The sequence below is a fragment of the Abramis brama genome (assembly GCF_963993115.1).
Source record: "Abramis brama genome assembly, chromosome: 17".
In the NCBI taxonomy this organism is placed as follows: domain Eukaryota; kingdom Metazoa; phylum Chordata; class Actinopteri; order Cypriniformes; family Leuciscidae; genus Abramis; species Abramis brama.
The window spans coordinates 34300918-34318450 of record NC_139979.1 but is presented as its reverse complement, the minus strand read 5'-3'; positions in this window follow the sequence as shown (position 1 = coordinate 34318450).

Here is a 17533-nt window from a genome sequence, read left to right as displayed (position 1 = left end):
TAGAAGTTTAGTTTTGGGTGCTATGACCTAAAATCTGTTTCACAGTATTGCTTTGGCGGTTTCACCGTATATGACAGTTGGTTATTTGTTTCTTAGCATGACTTGGTCTTTATATAAGTTTATAATGGCTTATTTTACTGCCAGAAGTACATAAAAACGACTTCCATGACTCAAGCGACTTCAGTTGCATTGTTACACCAGTAGGTGGCGGCAAGTGACTGTCTGATAAGTGAACGCCTCCTGGTGGTGGCTGGCTGCTGGCCGTTCATTCATCGCGACTTCAAAATAACAGTTTAAACCCTCATGAGTGTGCGTGTTTTGATGTCCACATGTTATTGTTCAAGAAATTACAGTGGCTGTAACATTTCTATCATAAATAAGTGGCCAAATATTAAAGGGATGATCTTCCGTCTGCCATTAACGAAGTGGAAAGAGCAAACATACGGGAATTTTGGCGGTTTCTCACAAATGTGTCGCTCAAATACACACAAGAGAAATACATAAACTACTGCTGCGTTTAATAACGTCATTTAACATGCACCGTTTCACATGTAACGCATCGTGTCACACATTAAGCTTGTGCGTGCAGAGAACTCAAAATGGCGATTGAACGGTTAATGCAACAGATACACTGTTAACTATTTGACTAAAACATAAAAATAACAAGCAACTCGCATTGCCAGCGTGTTCACACATTACAATAATAATACAATAAAGCAGATCATACGGTGCCTCACGTCCACATTCAGTTCTGCTGCGGATTATGGTCAAAACAAATATCTTACATGTATTTTTTAAGCTTGAACCAGCTATTATGGCTCAGCCTAACTGTGCAAAGGACGCCAGTCTGTCTGTATATTAAAAGTTAGCTAGCCGAAACTTCACAGTCCATGCAAAACTACGGGTTCACAATACAACTACGATTAGCGGATTACCGGTTTCACAAATTTGTGTTTTTGTAGTTTACGGAGCCCCGCACATGACATGCTAGTACATTTTTTTAAAACATTTTATTTTGCGTTCATTTTTCCACTGTGAAGGAAGTGGAGACACACGGTCTATCCTTTTTTACAGTATATGGTCGTGTCTTCATGAGCGAGTCATTCAATGTGACCCTTTATAGAAAAATATTATATGGGAAATAAATCATAAATCTTTGAAACCTGTCAACACATGCAATTTATCTGGACTCTGATGCCTCAGCAATGTGACAACCCAGACAGCAACATCGTGTCGGCCCCGATCCGGCCCACATCTGGTACACGCACGTGTCTGGGAATGGGGATTAATAGTGTTGTTGTACTCATGACCAGTGTTGTGGGTAGCACATTACAAGTATCTTGAGTTACGTAATCAGATTACTTTTTTCAAGTAACTAGTAAAGTAACGCATTACTTTTACATTTACAACAAAATATCTGAGCTACGTTTTTAAATAAGTAACACAAGTTTCTTTGTTTTTCCATTTATTGACTGACAGCTCTCCTGTCCTCATTTTAAGATAATCGTAAGTTCACAGGGTTTGTGTGTGCTGTGTAAACATGATGGTTATTGTAGTTTTAGAATAAATATGAGCAGCCATTTACTCATCTCACTTGCAAAAAAAACCCCCAACAGATTTAGTATTACTCAAAATTAATAAAAACAGTGAAATACAATCTCAGAATATTACACAAACCTGCAATAATTATATATTAAATTACACAAATATATTTTATGTATTTAATCACTTTATTAACCACTGCCTTTGCTGCTGACCTTCAGTGATCCATGTCAACCGTAACAATAAACAAAAGTGACTTTAGATAAACATCACATTTGTGTTTAATGTTTTATTGCTGAAGTAAGTGTCCTATTCTTCAATCCTAAATGGCTTAACAACTGAAGAGTTTTTTAAAACTGCGCCCTCTACTGTACAGGTGTGAATTTACATTTCTTTCAGCCTGAGGCTTAATCAGTTCACTTTTGGTGTAAAAGGGCCTTTACATTTACCAAAAAAATAACTTTTTTTTGTTGTAAAAAAAAAAGCCCAGCCCAGGCGAGAAAAAGTAACGCAAAAGTAATGTAACGGATTACTTTCCATTAAAAGTAACGAAGTAATGCAATAGTTACTTTTTTACGGAGTATATTTTTTAATTGTAATGCATTACTTTTAAAAGTAACTTTCCCCAACACTACTCATGACTGGTCTCAAGATCATTTTTTGAAGCTCTTGATCTTGTCTTGGTCTCGACCACATTTGTCCCGCTCTCAGGATTTTATAGGTCTAGTATCAGTAAACGGCCATACCGGGACAATCTGTGTGTGTGTGTGTGTCGTGAGGAAGTTCTCATGAGTAAGGTCACTGATATGTCCACAGGTTAATGGTGTGTGTTGAGCGGGGGTCCGGGCGCTGGAGAAAGCAATCACTGGGGGTTTGCCAGTCCACTGCTCTCACTGAGGTCCTGTGTCAGCGGGCACAGGTGTCTCCGGTGCTCATATTACAGCGGGGCAATGAGCTACAGCAAACAGAGATGAGTTTCCACCGGCACACAGACATCACACCGCAGGCGTTCGCCTCGAAGGGTGAAGTCAATGTCACCTTCAACAATTAGACACTCCGGATGTCAAATCACTGCAAACAAAAGCATCTGAGATCTAACTGCAGTCCATCTAACACCATTGCATTTATATATTTTTAAGTGTGCGTTGCATATGATAAACTATGTTTATTATGGCATTATAGAATTAAAATGTCTCACTCTCAAAGATCATAGATTACAAATGACCAATGTTTATAAACATTTAATATATACAAAGTCCATCTAATACCATTACATTTCTATTTTTTAAGTGTGGCGTTATCTGCATATTATGAACAGTTTATTATGACATTATAGAATTAAAATGTCTCACTGCCCTCAAAGATTATGAATTATATTTTGAATGTTTATAAACATTAGTCATTTGTAATCTATCTCCGTTCAGAGTTATTTTATAGTGAACACAAGAGGGCAGTAAAATCATATGATACTGAATCGACCGTAAGTCTTAAACAGCTTGTGTTAATGAAGTGCAGTGGTCAAAATATCACTGAAATCTCAATTGTTATTGTCTTTGAAATAAATAAAAAAATAGGGACAATATGTCTTTTGTGTTACGTGTGTTATATATTATTTTTTTATTATAATTAATAATTATTATAATATTTGTCGGTCAATCTATATGGTTTTACATGCACCAAAAAATTACACTATATGAGAAACAACTTCAAATAGCAAAAGAGTATAATATATATTTATTATAACAAAATTATGACTTTACAAAAATAAAACAAAAGTAATATATTATCATATGATAAATAAAACAGTAAGATTATTTAACTTTTTTTATTTTACTTTTTCTAATTGTATTTAATATTTTCATTTTCATAAACTTTGAACACACTATATATAGTAATTACAACTTTTAAAACATTTTGTTTAAAAACATCTTTTTAAAAAGTGTGTGCTTTTGGAAATCGACCTTTACTGTCCCTAACACGCTTGTTATTTTGCATTTTAGGCTCATATTGATAACAAGCAATCGTTATTCTTTCTGCAAATGTAATTGTTGAGATGATTATTTTTTCATTCAGGCTATTTATTCATTTCGTTGTGTACTTTCACCCATTAGATCTGTGTGAATTACTGCGGTGTATTGGTGGAACATTTCGGGAACATTTAAAGCTGTTTGTAAAAGAAAATCCCTCGTTTAGAGTGCACTACATACAAACAGTATTAGTTTAATTTCACATCACTTCGTGACTTGCTTTGAAACCCATAACAGTGGATGATTAATGCTCTGCTCTCGTCCAGGTTAAGTTCTACATGGTTAAAGTCAGTATGAAACTGAAGTTGCGCTGGTCTTTTCTTCCATATCGTGTATATCCGAGTGAATCGTTACAGGAACAAAAACAAATGTGGGCGGGGCTTGATTTTGTCAGTGGGGAATTGATTGGATGGTTGTGCACCATGATTTATCGGTGCACATCATTATTGTGTTAATAATCTTGAATCAGAATAACTTCCTCTTGCAGCATCTCTTCTCTTCTCTGATGACGAGGGCGGAGCTATAACCTGTCACTCACATGAGATCCACCAATAGCAAACCACAACCCTCCAATCAATTCCACAAAGACAAAATCAAGCCCCGCCCACATTGGTTCTCGTTCCAGACATGTTTCACTCTGATAAGTGGCACAATGGGGAGAAAATACCAGCGCAACTTCTTTTTCATTACAACTTAACAAAAAAGACATGAAAAGAATATTTTTTTTCAAGTATTGTTAATTAATTGATAGCCCAATGTTTGCAACAATTACCTCTCTTACATATTGAAAAAAAAAACCCATTAAAATAAGAATTAGCCTATCACTTATAAAGAGTTTAGTTTTGTATTGGCGTATCGACGCCTTGTGCATGCATAATTGCATATAATAAGTTATAGGGCTGGGTAAAAAATATCGATTTCTCGATTTTAATCGATTCTCATTTTTACAATCCGATATCGATTCTTAAATCCCAAGAATCGATTAGGATAGTCATCCTGTTTTCAGTCGATGAATGAATGGAATTGTAGCGCGCATCCCATCCAATAAATCGCAATAATCTTTGTGCTTTGTTACTATTGATATGAAACAAAGTCTCATTTTCTTACGAAATTCAAAACCATAATTACCGTTTTGTCGCTGTGGCGTGAGATCGCTCTGGCTCAGCTCTAGAGAAGCAGAAGCACATGATCTTCTCTTCTGCATTAATAACACCAGTTACAGCGAGGAATAAACATAAATGAGCATCTGAAAGTGTGTTAAAAGATAGAGTACAACTTATCGAAATCCGTATCATGTCACATGGAATCGCTCAATCATTTACCTCAGAAAAACCATATCCAGTGACCATAAACTCATTATATTACTTTACAATTATATGCTGTTATTATTGTTTTTTTCCTCTGTGGGACACAAAATAGCAATGTTTGCGCAGCTCTTTCCCAGGCAACAATTCAAAATGGCCATCGCTTTCAAGCTCCGAATTTGGTATCTTGGCGTTTGGTGTAACTTGATGTCAGGACTGAACCTGAACGCAAGCGAGACAGATTTTAGCTAACGAGATTTAAGCGTTTCGGTAGAGAAGTGGATTATCAGTTACTTTAATTTATAGTTTTTAGTTGTTAAGTTTATAGGAATAGAGAAATATGAACATTTTGAAATTATATAACTAACATCATATCATTTTACAATTATATTGTCATGATTCCTGTCTTGTGTTCCCCTTGTCTTGTGTGCACTTTTGTTATTTCCTGTTCTGTGCCATGTTTTGTAGTCCTTTGTAGTTTTTCTTGTTAATTAGTCACTGAGTTCATTTGTCCCAGCTGTGTCTCGTTTCCCTGATCTGTTCTCTGTGTATTTAAGCCTTGTGTTTTAGTCCGTTCCTGGTCTGTTGTTGTCGTGTTATGTTTGGTTGTTCTGTTCCTGAGTCCTGTTCCCTAGCCTGAGTCTTTATTTGTCTAGTTTTGAGTTTGTTTAAATAAAAGCTGCTGGAAGTAGATCATGCATCCTTCCCTGCTTCAACCTGCATTTGTGACATATATGCTGTTATTAGCATGCACAAATGCTACAATTTTCTATACGTCATAATCGTTTGTTAACAAACATGTATTCATTACTTCAATTTTTAGCTACCTGTGATTTTGTATATGTAGATTTCTGAAATACATAACTAAGACAGTTATCTCTCATAACAGATCTCTCTAAATTGTAATATGGGCCAGCTATATTTTAGTTTTAGTTTTATCAATCATTGTTTCAACCGTGGAAAGATTTCATTAAAACGGCTTGTAAACAATGTCATGTAACGTCACATTTACCTCAGAAAAACCAAATCCAGTGACCATAAACTAATTAGTCAGCTATAAAAAGTAACTCTGGAGCATTTTGCTAAATATATGCACCATAATACATATTCATAATAATTGTTAATGTTCTTCAATATTTAATGCATGTTTGAATAAATCTAGCAAGTTTTTATGACAGCCACCATTTAAATGTTTATATTTCATATAACTTTATTATTAGAAAAATAAATAAAAGTGTAATTTAAGTTTTTATACAAATCAGTTCATTTTTACCTTCAATATTATAGTAGGCTAATGAAGCCTATAGGCTACAACTGACTCCCATAGTTTACAGCATTAGTTAAGAGATTTGAAATTTGCCATGTATTTATTGTACCTGATATCCAAAATAATCAATATCGAAACGAAACGAATTGATTCGGAATCGAAATCGAATCGAATTGCAAGCTTGTGAATCGAAATCGAATCGAATTGTGAAATTTGTGTCAATACCCAGCCCTAATGAGTTATATTAAAGTCGACATGAAATCAAAATTGACTCTATTTACTTTCTTAGCGCATATTACTAGTCTTGTGGTGAACGATTAATCCGTGCAAGTTAATACACAGAAAAAAATAGTTCTTTAATCAAAATCTGAAAAGTTACTTCCGGTCTGGAATGGCGTTCCTTTTGACGGCTTAACCGTTAGTCTGCTATGAGCAGAGATGAAGAGGAGGAGCGCTAAAGTAAAACCCTGCCCTCTGTTTCACTTGGAAATACGTCACAACAATGGAGAAAAGTCGTTTGCAACTTCCAGTTCACGGGGACTTTAAACAGTTCACAGGTAACAATAATGGATCTGTACTCACATCGCTTAGATCTTCACTCAACCAGTGCGAAAAAGTTCATAATAGAAAAACAAAAAGTCAAGTCATGGTCCTCCTGACACTGTTCTTGATCATGATCTCGGTTGCTTGCGTTCAGAAAAACAAACTCATCAACATGAGAAGATTTTAGGATGATCTTTGCAAAAAATGCCTTGGGTCATTCATAAACGATCCGTTCGTTGTGTCAGTCACGTGACAAATGACAGAAAAACTCGGAAGGTAAAGTAAATATTTATGTTCCCTGTAAATTATCTTTGACTGCATTGTAATGATTTCTTAATGCAGAATATGATCAGGATTGCGTAGGTGGATGTGTTCGGGGAATTTGGTAGTTAAAAGTAGCCTAGCCTAACATTAAAAGCCACTTAAATGAACGAAATGACTCGAATAAAGATTAGTTCATTTTGATGAACGACATGGAACGAGAGAGCCAGTAAAATGATCAGATTCTTCTGACAGCGCCGCCTAGTGGCTGAAGTTTTCGACTACACAAATGTAGGACTAGTCTAAAGCCCTACTCAGGTGCAAAGCTTTGTTTGTAGCTGTGTGTTTAGGACAACAAGGATGTGTCTGTTGCATTGACCTCAAATTTTAGTCTCTTGTGATTGCAAGAATTAAATTGAATTCCTCTGCAGAAAATATAAATGAAATAAATTCAATATCATCAAGATCCATTTATCCCAGACCAGTCAAACTGATCAAATTACGGATTTGCTGCTGTCCGGATCTTCACGTAAAATATTAAAGAACTGTCAAAACTATGTTTCAGTTTTTTTTTTCATTTATGGTTTTAGTAATTAATGTTACCAAATCACCCATAACATTTGTTTGTGCATAGTGTGTGAGAATGAGTCTGCATGTGTTTGAGAGCCCTCCTTTATTTAATTAATGCAAATCCTGTGATCTTGTGATGCTAAGCCAATTATTAACATGATGTCTAAGAAAAAAAATATTGCAAAAATCTGTTATAGAAACCATGGCTGATATTGTGCAACTCCAGTGGCTGGTATATTATATTATAATGAAACATAAATTCCAGCTTTTGAGTTTTCTCAAATTCATCATAATTTTTTCATACATTTTACCACAAAAATGAAAAAAAATGAAATCTGCCGATATTATTTGCCTTGTTGAAATATCGATTGACCACTACACGTCTTTTCATCTTATTTTCTGCCTATAGAGCACAAACTGTTTTGTTTTCTGACATCTTTTATTTTAGGCAATGACTGCTTCAGTGTCACAAAACCAAATTTTCCCATGATATCTTAAAAAAACTACATGACAAAAGAATGCAATCCATTTAACCTGAGCAAACTGCCACTGCCTTGGTGATTCATCGTTCATCACAATGGATCTGCTGTTTGATTTCACAGAAATCGGGCAGGGCCGCTCATTTTACTACAGCGTGACTTAGACACAGTCCTGGTCGTTTCTCACTTCCATCATTCCTTCCATCCATCCATTATTACATCCATTGTGTCTGTTCTGTATTTGCATAAGCAAACAAAGATATGCAATGGCATTTATTATATACAGTAATCACTGAGAGCTAAACTGATGCATTGTGAGACAGAGAGCAGATTAAACATTCATTGTAAAATGTCAAAGTTTTTTTTATTTTCTTATCACTGTTTGCATAATTGTATTACATTCAGTTAAAAAGCTTACTTTTTGTAATGTAAACTTCAGTACTTGTGGTATATACTGTACACTGTAAAAAAAAAAATCTGTTAAATTTACGGTAAAAAAATATGGTTGCAACATTTTAGGTTTTAGAGACTTAAATGTATCTGTTATCTGAAATAATGTCAATTTACTGATTGATTGAAGTATTAATATCTGTTTTGTACCATTGTAATACACTGACAACCACCAATCACAATGGTGGTGAGTCACATGATGAACCAAAGCTCATCACAAGCAACTGTTACGGGTGCTGGGATAAAAAGGGACCCAAGAGCAGAGGGTAGAGCCAAGGGGGTACCTAGAGCAGGCAGAGGTCAAAACCAGAGGCAGATCCACAGCCCCGGGGGTAGAGCCAAGGCAATAGTCCAAAACAAGAGCAGAAGATTGAAACCGGGTGAGCAAGCCGAAACAGGATTGAGTACAGGGACTAGGCAAATCAGAGGGGAAAACATCTCTCCTCCGGACCGTACCCCTCTCAATCAACCAGATACTGGTATCCCCTGCCCCGACACCTGGAATCCAGAATCCTCCTGATGGTAAAAGTGGGGGTGCCCTCGACCATCAGGGAGGGAGGGGGGAGGAGGAGGAGGGAGGAGGAGGGAGGGAGGGAGGAGGGAGGAGGAAGGAGGGAGGAGGGAGGAGGGAGGAGGAAGGAGGGAGGAGGAAGGAGGAAGGAGGGAGGAGGAGGAGGAGGAGGAGGGAGGAAGGAGGGAGGGAGGAGGGAGGGAGGGAGGAGGGAGGGAGGGAGGAGGGAGGGGGTTAGAGGGAATAGGAGAAGGAGATGAAGAGAGAGAACAAATAAAAGACTTGACACAAGATACATGAAACACCGGGTGCACTCGACAAAGGGGACGTGGGAGCCGAAGCCGAACCGCCACCGGGCTGATCACCTTAGCAATGGGATATGGCCCAATGAACTGCGGTGCCAACTTCTTGGATGGCACCTTAAGAGGCAGGTCCTTGGTGGAGAGCCATACCTTTTGTCCACAGATGTACCTGGGTGCCTTAGCCCGGCGACTGTCCGCCAATCTCTTGGTGTGTTCCCTGGTTCTTAGAAGTGCATCGATTGATAAATGCCTGAACTGATGGAACCGCAGCTTCCGAACCCTGTGAAGGAAACAGAGAGGGTTGATATCCAAGACAGCAAGAAAAAGGAGATAATCCAGTAGACGACACCGGCAATGTATTGTGAGCATACTCAACCCACATAAGCTGCTGGCACCAGGACGAGAGATTATGAGAAGCCAGACAGCAAAGGGTCCTCCTGAGGTCCTGGTTCGCACGCTCGGTCTGGCCGTTGGTTTGTGGATGGAATCCTGATGACAGACCAGCAGTAGCGCCATTCTGTCGACAGAACTCCCTCCAGAAGTGGGAGACAAACTGGGGTCCCCTGTCCGAGACCACGTCCTCCGGAAGTCCGTGGATCCGAAAGACGTGGTCCTCGACCGCCCAGGCAGTCTCCCTGGCTGAGGGAAGTTTAGGGAGAGGAATGAAGTGGACTGCCTTGGAAAAGCAATCCACTACAGTGAGGACGACCATATTGCCACTGGACTCCGGTAATCCCGACACAAAGTCCAGCGAAATATGGGACCAGGGATGGGATGGAATGGGAAGGGGCTGGAGCAAACCAGCGAGTACAGAACTGGAGGATTTGATTTGAGCACAGACCGAGCAGGCAACCACAAAACCACGAACATCCCCCCTCCATGCCTGGTCACCAGAAACATTGGTGGATAGCAGCCAATATTGTCCTCACTCTTGGGTGACAGACCAGCCTGGACGAGTGACCCCACTCCAAAACCCCTGGCTGAACCGACTCCGGAACAAACCAAGCCATTTGACTCGTTTGGCTGTTTGGATATATTCCAAGTTCCAGTGGTCGGTCCAGACCAGACACGGCTCCACCGAACCCTCCAACCAGTGGGGCCCTTCCCCTAAAGCCAGCCGCACTGCCAACAACTCACGATTGCCGATGTCGTAGTTCCGTTCTGTGGAAGACAATCGGTGTGAGAAATATGGACAAGGATGCAATTTGTTGTCAAGAGGGGATCGTTGAGACAGAACTGCTCCAACACCTACCTCTGTTATTTTAATAACTCCGGATCCTACCTGGCAGTTCGTTGTGGAGGTTGATGCGTATCAACCTCCACAACGAACTGCCAGGTAGGATCTGGAGTTATTAAAATAGGTGCAGATGAAAACCGCCTCTTAAGTTTATCAAAGGCCGCCTGAGCAACTGAGGACCAACAAAACGGTTTCTTTGTGGAGGTTAATGCTGTCAGAGGAGCCGCCACCTGGCCAAAATTATGGATAAACCGCCTGTAGAAATGAGCAAATCCAATAAAATTTTGCAGTGAATTTCGGTTGCCAGGTGTGGGCCAGTTGGAGACGGCCTCTACCGTCGCAGGATCCATGCAGATCCCCTCCACCGAGACGATGTGTCCCAAAAACGGAACTGACTGGTTGGGGAAGGAACACTTCTCTGCCTTAGCAAACAGTTGGTTCTCTAACAACCACTGCAGCACTCGTCTGACGTGCTGAATGTGTACCTGGAGTGAATGAGATTTTTTTTTTTTTAAATCAGGATGTCATCCAGATACACAATGACAAATTTGTTGATCATGTCTCTCAGCACGTCATTGACGAGCACCTGGAAGACGGCTGGGGCATTAGTCGACAAAAGTGGCCCATTTCCGAGCCCGGCCGGCAAGACGGGAGATGACAAACGCCACTCTGGCTGAGTCTGAGGCGTAAGTGAGGGGTTGCAGAGAGAAAATCACCTCACATTGAATAATGAATGCACGACACACTGTAGGCTCACCGGAATAAATAGGAGGATTGTTAATGCACGGTTCGGCGGTGACAGTAGAACATTTGGTGGCTGGCGACACAGGATTACGTTCAGTCTGCATCCGGCGAACAGTCTCTGTAAGCTCAGTGACTCGGCTGACTAACGTGTCCATGGTATGATGAGCAGCCGCCAACTCCCCCTGATGCTGTCCCAGCAGCGCACCCTGCGCTTCCACAGCCGAGCGTAACTGCGATTGATCTGCTGGATCCATCCTGGTCAGTTTGTACTGTTACGGGTGCTGGGATAAAAAGGGACCCAAGAGCAGATTACTCAATTTATTGTCCAAAAAGCAAAGAAAAAAAACAAAACAAATATAAAATGGAAGCCGAGCCACCAAGCAATAAGGGCAGGACAGAGGCGAAATCCAAGGGGCAGGCAGGGGTCAAAACCAGAGGCAGATCCACAGCCCCGGGGGTAGAGCCAAGGATCGAAACCGGGACTAGGCAAATCAGAGGGAAAAAACAAGATTACATAAACAGACAAGGCATGTAAGCTAGGCACGACTCAAACAAGATTTTTAGGATAGTAGTGAAACGGACGGAAACCAAGACACACTGACAGAGAAGCAAAGAAAGAGAGAAGTATAAGTAGTGGAGAAAATCAATGCAAAATCGGAGACAGGAGTGTGTGTAAGGAGAGCACACGAGCACTGATTAGAATGAGGTGCAGCTGTGATGGCAGAATGAGAGAAACTGACAACCAAGACACAAAACAAACACAACAGAAATGCTGATGATCAAACCAGAGTCCTGGCAGTAGCTTTTCCACAAGATAGTTAATACTAATAAAAAAAAGTTGCACAGTGTCATTCACACAAACAGTAAACACCATCATGGTAACACACATGACATTAAAAATGCAATTATCATTGATTTAACAACATTAAATGTAACACAAAACCCTAATGTACATAACTGATTAGAAAAAAACTAAGTAAAACTATTAAGGAACTGTCATTTCAACAAAAATACATCAAATATGAAATGTCACGCAGGGAATTGTGGGAATGTCAATATATGGTTTTTCACAGTAAATTATACGACTTGTTCTTTTTCACTTCCAAAATTGTAAATGTTATTGTATTTTACTGTAAAATTACCTTAAATGTAAGGTTAGATCTATCAGAGTTATTCACCGCATATATGGAAACTTTCTGTTAAAGGAACACTCTACCATTTTTTGAAATAGGGCTTATTCACCATCTTTCCTACATTTAGATAGGTGGGCAAACGCATTTTTGTCTCAGTGCATGCATTGTTTTAGTTTGGAAGCGCCACCGCCAGCTTAGCTTAGCATAATGAATGGAATCCTTTGTTGCCAACTAGCATGTCGTGAGTAAAAGTGATAAAAAAAACAAAACAAAAAACTATTACTTCTTGTGGCCTGCGTATTCACAACGAGTACAAATAGCAATGCAGATTAAGACTAGGCGATTTCCTAGGCAGATATTGACTTGGGACTATATTGGGGTGAAGCACAGACGAAGCACTGCTACTTGGGCGCAGAGATATCACACTCACCACCAGTTCGTGTTGACTCTCATCCTCACGTCCTCAGGCTGTTGAGCGATCGCAACCTCCTCCTCCTGTCGTTCTATTTCCAAAGCACGCAGCTCCTCTTCTGAAAACTCTGGTTCATAGAGGTATGGTTCTGGATCTTGACTGTCTGAGATGTCACCCTCTTCGTCTCTCACAAAATCCCCCATGTTCATCGCCATTCACTATGTCTACTGTAGGAAAAATAGCCGGCTACTATTCACACCGGTATGTTGACGGAAGTTGGGGGATTTCAGGTGTTGCGTGATATCTCTGCGCCCAAGTAGCAGTGCTTCGCCTGTGCTTCCCCCCAATATAGTCCCAAGTCAATATCTTGTTTTTTACTCACGACATGCTAGCTGGCAACAAAGGATTCCATTCATTATGCTAAGCTAAGCTAGCGGCGGCACTGCCAAACTAAAACAATGCATACACTGAGACAAAAATGCGCTTGTCCACCTATCTGAATGTAGGAAAGACGGTGAATAAGCCCTATTCCAAAAAACGGTGGAGTGTTCCTTTAATCAATTAACAGTTTTTCACCATAGCATTTTTACAGACTTTAACCATTTAAAATCACAGTCATTTTACACAGAACTACACAGTGTGTTTAGGGGAAGAGCGGGGTAAGCTGTGTCATTTCTTACTTTTCTGTCTTCTAGTCAAGATAAAGAAAAGGGTAAAGCAAATAATATTTTAAACTGAATTTATGAGATCTCATCCACATCTCATCTACAACGCCACAGAAATATGTCTTGTCGAGAAAAAAAAAAATCACAACCAAACTAAAGACATTAGATTCTGTCTTTTTAAAAAACATGAATATCAAACTCTAATGTAAATTAAAATTCAATTAAATGAAAAACTCTTCAATAAGAACCGTTTTTTTTTAATAACATAATTAAATAACCATAAATAAACATAACCGTTTATAATAACATAACATACAGTTATTGACACTTCTAAAATCACAAAATTGTGTTTTTTTTGTGGCAGTTTTGACTAAAATGCAGTACGGAACCACCATGGGAAGTTCACATGATGAGAAGCCATTAGCACGCATCTCTCCTCTATTCCCAGCATGCATCTGGACTAGGACAGAACAACAGGAGAGGTTTACAATTAAATTGCCAGTAGCTGAGATGGATGAATACTGTATGTAAGTCTTTGTACAAGAGAAAGATAACATTTATTGACAGTCATTAGAAGTGACAACTCTTCCTCAATTCAGATGCTAAAGGAACAGATGAAATAAAGGAATGGAAAGAGCCTCATTTTCTGCGGGATAATGTGCATGGCTTCAGGCAACATCACATTAATGTGTTCACCTAAAATAATTTATTGATATTGAAGACTACTCGGTTAAGAAAGCAGCCTAAACCACAGAGAGAGCTGTAATTCTTTCACTTTATCAGGCCTCAGAATTATATCCAGCGTAGCTTCCTCTCTTTTGATGTTGTAACTAACATTATCGTCTCTCTGCAAGCTTCGCAATCATCCACCACCTTTTTATCTGTCTTATTTGTCATCGCCATTTATTGATGTCTCATAAATGGCAGGCGTTTCAAGCGGATCAAAGAACAGCCTAAACATTCACACTTCATGTGGAGTCGGTTTCGTTTTTTTGGGGGGGTTTTTGCACAGGAAAGTCTCTCTTTTCAACAGGAGGCGGTTTTGACCACAAACACTTTCATTAGAAATTGAAGAAAGGAGTTGGATCTTCTTTGTGATCACCAGAACAAAAGCTTAAAAAGCTTAACTACACATTTTTCTAAATTATTAAACGGCTTACTTGAAGAATATATATATATATATATATATATATATAATGCATTATAAAAGTATTTTAATGCATTAATTATGCATTGTAACACACTGTATGATTTCATGTATAATTGTATCCAATGCTTTAGTACAGGGGTGCCCAATCCTGCTCCTGCCGATTGACTGTCCTGCACAGTTCATCTCCAACCCTAATCAAACACACCTGAAGCAACCAATTAATGTCTTCAGGATCACTTAAAAATTAAAGGCAGGTGTGTTTGATTAGGGTTGGAGATGAACTGTGTAGGACAGTCGATCGGCAGGAGCAGGATTGGGCACCCCTGCTTTAGTACATTACCATACTTACGTTACGCCTTTAGAAAGTATAATACATTAAAACACGACAAACAACCAATTTCAGATGTAACAAGGAATCTGCAAATATTATAATGCATTTAAAAGTTGGCTACAATTATTTATGAAAAGATATAATGCATTATATAATGTACATTATGAATGCATTATATAATAGCTGGTTGCCAAATATGTTTTACCCTATTTTTCTCTAAAGTGTCCTATGCAGTTGTATTTAAAATCCAGTTGGCTACAAAACATTTAAAGGGCATGCCCTTTTGGTCATTTGGTCAAGGCTTTATGCACTCTAAAAAAATCGTGGGTTATTTGTTTCTACCCAAATCCTGGGTTGAGCCTTTTGGGTCATTTTTTAGGGTTATGTTTTCAGTGTTTGGGTAGTTTTTGTGTTACCCAGATCCTAGATCAGATATAATTACCCAGTGTTTGGGTAGTTTTTGTGTAACCCAGATCCTGGTTCAGACGTAACAACCCAGTGTTTGGGTAGATTTTGTGTTACCCAGATCTTGGGTCAGACGTAACAACCCAGTGTTTGGGTAGTTTTTGTGTTACCCAGATCCTGGGTCAGATATAATTACCCAGTGTTTGGGTAGTTTTTGTGTTACCCAGATCCTGGGTCAGACGTAACAACCCAATGTTTGGGTAGTTTTTGTGTTACCCAGATCCTGGGTCAGACGTAACAACCCAGTGTTTGGGTAGTTTTTGTATTACCCAGATCCTGGGTCAGATATAATTACCCAGTGTTTGGGTAGTTTTTGTGTTACCCAGATCCTGGGTCAGACGTAACAACCCAATGTTTGGGTAGTTTTTGTGTTACCCAGATCCTGGGTCAGACGTAACAACCCAATGTTTGGGTAGTTTTTGTGTTACCCAGATCCTGGGTCAGACGTAACAACCCAATGTTTGGGTAGTTTTTGTGTTACCCAGATCCTGGGTCAGACGTAACAACCCAATGTTTGGGTAGTTTTTGTGTTACCCAGATCCTGGGTCAGACGTAACAACCCAATGTTTGGGTAGTTTTTGTGTTACCCAGATCTTGGGTCAGACGTAACAACCCAATGTTTGGGTAGTTTTTGTGTTACCCAGATCCTGGGTCAGACGTAACAACCCAATGTTTGGGTAGTTTTTGTGTTACCCAGATCTTGGGTCAGACGTAACAACCCAGTGTTTGGGTAGTTTTTGTGTTACCCAGATCCTGGGTCAGATATAATTACCCAGTGTTTGGGTAGTTTTTGTGTAACCCAGATCCTGGGTCAGACGTAACAACCCAATGTTTGGGTAGTTTTTGTGTTACCCAGATCTTGGGTCAGACGTAACAACCCAGTGTTTGGGTAGTTTTTGTGTTACCCAGATCCTGGGTCAGATATAATTACCCAGTGTTTGGGTAGTTTTTGTGTAACCCAGATCCTGGGTCAGACGTAACAACCCAATGTTTGGGTAGTTTTTGTGTTACCCAGATCCTGGGTCAGATATAATTACCCAGTGTTTGGGTAGTTTTTGTGTTACCCAGATCTTGGGTCAGACGTAACAACCCAGGGGTTGAGTTATTTATCACAGGCTTTTGCGACCTCTTCAGGAGAGAGCAGTGCAGCTCCATCAAAATGGTGCATGTCTTCGATAAATTAAAGGTTTGTGTACATTTTTTTGTATCTATATATTCATTATAGTTCTGTATATCGTTTAATTTTATGCAAAGCAACATACAGGAGCGCGATGTGAGTCACCTAAACAAGTGTGACTTTCGTGTCAGTCTTTCACGTGATGGAAACGCCTGATGCCTTGGATACAATTTTATGATTTTATACAAAAAAAGATACAGAATATAAATACGTATATTGTTAAAATATGTTCTCAGAACTGTACACTGATTGTTTATGGACAGGTTATGGAGTCAGTCACCACATATTTCGGCTACGAGTCTGAAGTTAGAAGTTCCCCCGCTGAACACGACACAAGCTCCGGCAAGAGATCCAGCGAGATCCAACAGAGGCTGGTCGATTACACTTGAATTACTTCTAAATGTTTAATTTTTACTTCTAATATTTGTTAAATGAGCTTAAATGTATGCAATATGTATTCAAAACTATATAAAATAAGCTATACTGTAAAATATGATAAATAATGGAATTATCATGCAAACCAGTGGTTGTGTGAAGTATTTTTTTTTTCAAGTTTAGAGGATTTAAGTTAATCCGCAGACATTAATTCATGTATGAAGTAAAAAAAAGAAAAGAAGAAGCTAGTACTTTAGTAAAAATTAATCTACCCATTATTCTAGGTTAAACCAACCAAATATGCTGGGTTAAATAAACAACCCAATTTGCTGGGTAAAATGTGCTCTGTCCTATATTTGACCCAAATTTGGTTGTTTTTAACCCAGTGTTTTTAAGAGTGTGAGTGGTTGACACTGGTATGTGCTGAGATGTTGCAATGTTGCTTTGCTGATAAACTCCACAAATGTGAGCAAAGGTAATTCTCGCAAACCCCGCTAATAAAAAAGGGCCAGTTATGATGGGTGGACAAGCTCACTGTGATTAAAGCAGCTTTGCAAGTTAAACAAGTCTGCGTCTCTTACCTGGCTG